This window comes from Sorex fumeus, unplaced genomic scaffold (assembly GCF_029834395.1).
Source record: "Sorex fumeus unplaced genomic scaffold, SorFum_2.1 ptg000034l, whole genome shotgun sequence".
NCBI lineage: Eukaryota > Metazoa > Chordata > Mammalia > Eulipotyphla > Soricidae > Sorex > Sorex fumeus.
The window spans coordinates 16,442,745-16,450,258 of record NW_026606091.1 but is presented as its reverse complement, the minus strand read 5'-3'; the positions used below and the strand labels follow the sequence as shown (position 1 = coordinate 16,450,258).

At 40.6% G+C, this 7,514-nt stretch overlaps 1 pseudogene; it reads right to left on the bottom strand.

The window, feature by feature from the left end:
• Positions 1-2,200: 2,200 nt before the first annotated feature.
• LOC130026572 (plasminogen activator inhibitor 1 RNA-binding protein-like) lies at positions 2,201-2,852 on the bottom strand (annotated as a pseudogene).
• Positions 2,853-7,514: the final 4,662 nt, after the last annotated feature.

Genomic DNA, 7,514 nt, shown 5'->3' with positions numbered 1-7,514 from the left:
ATCTCTAGCTCTCATTCTCATAAACTACCCAAAGTTTTATGTTCCCTCAAGATCTATCTTAAACTGGGTTAAACTTAACCCATTGATTCCTTGGTTTAGAAAGCTCTGATGACCTCTCCTATAGTTCTGCCTTTTCCAGGTATATTTCCATCACTGCATTTTATCTCTTCATGGTCACGGTCCTCCCGTTGTTCATCGATTTGCTTGATCCGGCCCAGTAACATCTCCATTGTGAGACTTCTCGTTACTGTGTTTGGCATATCGAATACGTCACGGGAGCTTGCCAGGCTTTGCCGTGCGGACGAGATACTCTCGGTAGCTTGCCGGGCTCTCCGAGAGGGGCGGAGGAATCAAACTTGGGTCGGCCATGTTGGCTGCGTGTAAGGCAAACACCCTACCACTGTGCTATCTCTCCAGCCATTTTATCTCTTGGATCATGAAAATTAGTTTGTAGATCCCAATAGAAAATTTCATGCTTGCTTTGATTTATGCAAAAACACACAATCTTACTCCACAAATTATATAAACGATTAAGTTTTATTTAAGATTTGGAGGTGAAAAAATTAATATACTAATCAAACAAAACATTAGCAAACATTCTTTGCTGAGGTCTTTTAGTCAGATTCCACCATGAATTTAATTGGTCTTCTTCTTCAGTCTGCTAAAATATTAAGTAAGATGCTTTCTGGTAAATGAGTTTGTCACTGTTGGTTTCTCTAATGTTTATCTCTTTCATTTCTAAAGTCAAAAGAATTGACTCTTCTTCTCTGTATGAAGAGATTTGTCCTCTCATCTAACATTTTAAATAAGTAAAAACCCAATTTTGGGGGGTGTAAAAGGACTTAAAAGTACATGAGGGGAGGGACACATCTTATTTCCAACCAAATCTTAGGTTTTCTCAGTTCTACTATTTAAAAAAAAAGTATTTTTATTTAAAGAACTATTGGACCGCTCTTACTTCAAAGTGACTTTCAACAGATAGTTTTCAAACAATATTTCAGCACCTCTTCCACCACTAGTGTCAACTTCCCTCTACCCGTGTTCCTATATTCCAAGACAACAATATCATTTCACATCAGTGAGAATGGCACATATCAAAAATAGTGACAATAATCAGTGTTGTCAGAGATGTGATTAAAAAGGAACTTTCTTTCACTAGTGGTTGAAATGTTGCCTCATTCAGCCCCTGTGGAAAAAAGTTTAAAGAGTCCTCAGCAAACTTAAATTGAACTGCCAGGTGAACCAGTTTCACTTTGGGGCATCTACCCCTGGGACATAAGAACACTTATTCAAAAGGACATTTACACACCATTATTCTTTGCTGCTCTGAGCTCTACTCTTTGCATATTAAAGAAGTTTCCTGTGTTCTTTGTTACCCTCTCTTGAAGAAGGTGTGACTTATCTCACATCTAAAAAACTGAACTGAATGCAATTGACTCAGTTTCTTTCTACCATATCTCAGGACTGTTTACTGAGAAAGAAAAGAACTACTTCAATGTATTATTTTTGAAGTACATATTGCTTAATAGTATACTTTTGCACTTCCCTTTAGGTTGAAGACAATGTTTAAAGACTTTTCTTTTTTACTTGATTGTTTTAAAAAGCTCTGAAATATGGATAGTGAAGAAATGATAGTGTATCAAACATCACCATTCCTGCAGTAACTGATAAAAAATTATGTTAGATTCTTGTAAGATTTAACATGCTTTTTCTTATTTTATGTTGATTACAGAGTCATAGGAACATTAACTCATTTTCTCCCTTTGATAAGAGAAATGTATTTACTATACACTTCCATTTGTGGGATTTTTTTTTTTTGGTGGGGGGCAACTCTAGCTATTCACAAGAGCAACTCCTGTTTTTTTTAAGCTGATACAAACTGTTAGCACCTATATTTCAAGTTTGAGACGCATATTTGCAAGCAGCAATACATACAAGTAAGTATTCAAGAAGAATGCATAACTTTTAAAAATTATGGAAAAATGCCTGCTACAAATACACTTCTAAATACAAAATTGGCTATCATATTGTTACTTCTATGGTGAAAGAAGTTCATTTTTAAAACAGATAAAATTCAGTGTTAGGTGTGAATAATATGAATGACAGTCTTTTATTTTATTTTTTAAGTTAATAGTAGTTTGGAATCCTTAAGCATGCAAAACTTGAGACAAGAGGATCTACAAAGGAAGAAGAGTTGCCTTTATGGCAATCCAGCTAAGTCAGAGCTGGGCAATGACTCTGGATCATTTGCATCAGGAGCAGAAGCATTTCTCAGTTCTGCTGCCACTATTTGGACACCTACCACAACCACTGCCTCGTGTCCTCTACTGCCATCAAGTCCAGGGTGACCAAGGTCTCATCTCTAGCTGAGATGTTATATCATTTGCTGGCTTCTGGGAATTATGGTCCATAACAGAATCTTCAGCATGAGCCTCTTCACTCTTTGATTTATGAAGAAAAAATTTCTTCTTTCATTTCCCATCAGTTTCTTCATTTGGTTTTCGAATATTAAATTCTGTTTTCACATATTTTGAGTTGCCTTGCATTCATTCAAAGTCATCTCTCGTGGACTGCTCTTCCTTTACATCTTCAACTTTGTTGTTCTTATTTTCAGTGTCTGCCACTGGATGGTCTTCACCTTCAGGTGTTACTTCAGTCACATTTGATTGATTAAATTCATTTATTAATCTCTGACAGCTTCTCACCCTCCCCCATTCCTCAGTTGTGAGATTGCTGCCACTACCTTTGTCTTCATCTTTAGGCATCTGTAATGTGAGAAAGAAGATATCACTTCTACTATGCTGAAAGAATGCACACTTGCCATGAGGATGAAATCCATCTCCTTGTCCCATTCCACGTTCAAGACAACCATGGCCTAGGATAGGTCGACCAATAATTTATCAATAGAAAATTCTCCACCTTCACCCTTTTTTTCAAGTTTTTTTTTTCAAATAACTGTTCATGAGGTGGTGTCCTTTCTGGTCTCCTATCAATTATTTTCCCTTCATCCTTAAGTTGTTGAACATGTCTGCTTCCAACATATTTTATTCCTTCTCTCTTAAGCACCATGGGTGGCTATATCTCCTCTTTCTTGTCAACTATGCCAACATTGTGGGGGCAGCAGATTCTGGCATTCTTTCTGCGACAATTTACTCTGCTGCTTACCTGCCTCAGTGGAGCTGAGCTGAGGTCTGTGCTGTGTTATTTTACTATTTTTTTTTTTATTGAATCACTGTGAGAAGAGTCACAAAGCTTTTCAGTTCAAGTCTCGGTTGGTCATACAATGATCAAACACCTGTCCTTTCACCAGTGCACATTTTCCACCACCAAGAACCCCAGTATACCTCATCGCCCATCCACCCCCTGCCTGTGTGCCTGTGTGTCAGATTTCCACTTTACTCTCTCTCTCTCTCTCTCTCTCTCTCTCTCTCTCTCTCTCTCTCTCCGTTGATCACATTCAATGTTACGACAAAAGACCCAACATCGTTATTTGGAATTTTCCCCAACATTCAGACCTGCCACAAAGACATCATTAGATAATTTGTTTTCTATTGCTGATTATGAAGAGCATATGACGTCGTGTGGCCACAATAGTGGCCACGCAAATTTGGATTTCTGATATTTTAGTAATAAACCTAGAGGAATTACTGCCAGGAGCCCCTGGGTTCCGAGATTGGTATGTGTACCTCTGGGTTCATGGTTGGTCAGAAGCTGGAGGAGGCGTTTGAGGGTGGCAACCCGGAGCATTGTCATGGGGGGGAGGAGCAGGGCCAATTCCACCCCCCATCCCATAAAGCCCCACATGCCTAGTCAATGCAGTCTCATACCTGGCTGTTCATTAGACTGTAAAAGATGCAGGCCACCATGCCACTGCTGCAAAGGGAGACAGGCGGAGGGACAGACACCCTTTCTCTCTCAGGGTGGCATAGTTAAATACAGTCCAGATGCATTTCAGTTGGGCATTATATTTTGCTCAGATTTTTCCATCACCATTCAAGCCTGTTTTTCAGGGACAAATGCTAGATCATTTACTTTCCATTGATCACTTTGCATATCAGGAAATGTCGCACGGCCGCTTATGAGGCCACACAGTTCAGAATATAGTCCTGGTACCTGCATGCTGAAGCCATGCTTATAGAAGCTCATGGTCACTGGGATTCCATCTGGAGAAAGTGGGAGACAGCATCTACACCATCTGGGTCCTCCCGATGATATCGGCTCTGGATGGGGCCCGGAGAATTCTCCCTTAGTTGTGGAGCCCTCCAGCTGGGTTTTTTCTTTGCTGCTGTGTGCTGTAAGATGGCACTGGGGGCGGGTTGTGGGTGTGACTTCTGGAATCCGAGGTTGCCTGGGAGCTGGGGCGACCCTGTGGCCATTCGGAAAATAGTCCTGATACCTGCATGCCAGAGTCATGCTTGTAGAAGCTCATGGTCACCGGGATTCCATCTGGAGAAGGCATGTGCGGTGTTATTGAACCCAGGGTCCCCAACGCCAGCCCTGCCACCTCCTTTTTACTTGTTATCTGTTGCCTTCAACACTTTGATATTCTGATACATCATCAGATAACTTGTCAAATAGATTGGTAACCACTCTGCTGAAGTTTTCCTGGAAGTTCCAGGCGCCTGAACTTGAGGCGCCTCAGCCGTATGTTCCTCCACAGATTGCAGCGGATGGCATCCAGCCTGGAATGCCTGCTTCAGCTCTTCCCACAAGAAAGTTGGCCTGAGAGAGCAGGGACGATTTACTCCTCTTATTTTGTTTAAGTATCACTGTTGAGAATTCTTAGAGGATCAAACCCTGGTCTTCTGTATGCAAAGCATAAATTCAGCAAATCTAATTTTTTTGTCTTTTCTATTGTTATTTCTCTTTTGTTGCCTTCTTTCTCTGTTATATCTGTGAATGCATTCACACAAAGAATGAACAAAGGTAGACAGGTCTTTGCTTGGGTCAATGGCAAAGTACCCAACTTTGAAATTGTTGACATCAGAAGCCACTTTAATCAAGCTGCCAAGAGATAGAGTATTAAACAATATAGTGTACTAAACCTTAGATAGATTAGGCTCAAAGGTATATCTGTGGGCTCATGAGGAAATAAACTATGGGAGAGGTAGGAAACAAAATGTGCAAATGTCAAACTTGTGCAAATCAGGACCTGAGAATTTGCTGGATCATTGAGTTTGTTACAGTGGGAGGATATAACTTCAAATTATGCTGTGGGATGAAAGCCATGATGAGCTCAGACCTGATTTTGATCTGTCCCTTTGTCAAGAGTCCAGTAGGTTGGATCATTTAAGTCAGAAACATAAGAAGTCTTCAAGTTCTTTTAAGTTTAAGACTTCTCATTTGTTATGAATGAGAAATGTAGAATACAGGTACAGTTTCTAAGAATTGTGAGATGGAAGCTGTCAAGATGGATCCCCGAATTTCTTTTAGGAGAGCTAAGCTCCATTTAGCCAAAGCACAGAACAGAAATTGGAGTTAAACTTTAGGTAGCACATAAAGCACTTACTTTAAAGTATCTGCACAAGATAAGGGCTGATTTAAGGTTCATGACCTTGTCATATAATACCGAGGTTTCACAACAGGCATTTGACCTTCTGTAGAAGAATCTCCTGGAATTTTTTTTTCCCTTTACTCCAAATCTGTTATTTCTTCTTGCATCATTGCTCCTTAATTTTTCTTTGACAATTTCCCCTAGCTTAAATTTTGGAAATAAAATTGGATATGTGGGAGTAAACAGAAATCTTGGATATCTGATAGTTAAAAGCTCAAAGCAAAAATGGGTATCTCCAAAGAAAAGAACCCAATGTCCAAAGAACTGTTATATGGAAGTGAAATGAAATGATGTTATCATCGCATTAGGAGAAAGGAACCTAAAGTTAAGCAACTTTTGTGTTCCATAACCATAAACATCACGTAAGCTGTATTCAGGAGCTGGTTTTTGACTCAGTGGTAGAGAACTTGCTTTCTCTGTCTGTGTAAGATATTGGGTTTAATAACCAGTATATCCCCCCACAGTATATCCAGTAATAAATGGATCTCATTCCCCTAACCCTGAATATGGCAGAGTCGAGAAGGATATGGAAGGAAAGGCTGATAAAATACCAAGGCAGAAATAGGCTGCCAAAACGAAGAAAGACAAAAATGATTGTCTGTATTTTAATGCTCATACGCTGGCATCTGCTGCATCCATTGAAGACCTTATGGTACAAGCACGAAAGATCAAGTACGACATCATTGGTCTGACCGAAACGAGAAGACATCAAAAACATCATGCCATTTTCGACACTGGAGAAGAACTGTTCCTTGGAACATGTGATAAAAGAGGCGTCGGTGGTGTCGGTATCCTTGTCAACACAAACTTAGCCAAGAGCATTGATTCATTCGAATGCCTAACAACCCGAATCGGACGATTACACTTGAATAGATGTGGCTCACTACAGACAGTTTCTATCTTTGTTGTCTATGCACCAACATCCAGTTATGGTGAAAGAGAAACTGAGAAGTTGTACATGGAGCTGGAGAAGTTCTATAAAGAAGATCACACCTTCTACAAGATCATTGTCGGTGATTTTAATGCCAAGATAGGACCAAGAAGATCAGTCTATGAACTCCACATCGGGACCCATGACCTAGAATGGAACGAACAGGGTGACAGACTGTCTGAGTTCATCATGTCAACCAAAACCTTCCATGGTAACTCACAGTTCCAAAAGGCTGAATCTAAACGTTGGACATGGGAGTATCCCGATGGACGGTTCCACAATGAAATAGACCACATCATATTCAATCGGCGGTTTTGCCTAACCGATGTTGCTGTTGTCCCAAAATTCCAAAAGGGATCAGACCACCGTCTTCTTCATGCAAAATTCTACCTCACAGAACGAGGAGAAAAGAATGCAAGGTTTAAGAAGAGGACTCCCAGAACAACCACCAACTGGGAGCTCTTTGGCTCTGTTGCGGCAACATGGGAAGATGCCGTCATTGACAACATTGATGAGGAATACGATCGAATGATTCAGCACCTCCATGATTGTGCGAGGAATGCCAAGAGAGAGATAACCACAAAAAAATGCCTTTCTTCGTACACTCTTGAATTTATTCACCAATGTGACTTGGCACATGCCTCAGGCAACCACAAGCGAACATCCGAACTGGCAAAACAGTGCAGAGAAGCCTTCAAGGATGACCTCAAAAACAGGAGAGCAGCAGTACTGGTAGATGCGGCAGAAGCTGGGAAAAGCATTCGTAATGTCCGCCTGTCCTTCACCAACTACAAGACCAAGATGACTGCCCACCGACATCATGATGGATCTATCACATCTTCCAGAAGGGCAATGGAGAAGATTATTCATGACTTCTACTCAGATCTCTTTAATAGCCACATCCACTTGCCCACATACCACATACCACATGATGGATATGTCGTTCCCAATGTTCTCCCTTCCAAAATCCAACATGCCATCTCGTCGATAAAGAAACAAAGAGCACCTGGCCCAGACAAGATCAGACCT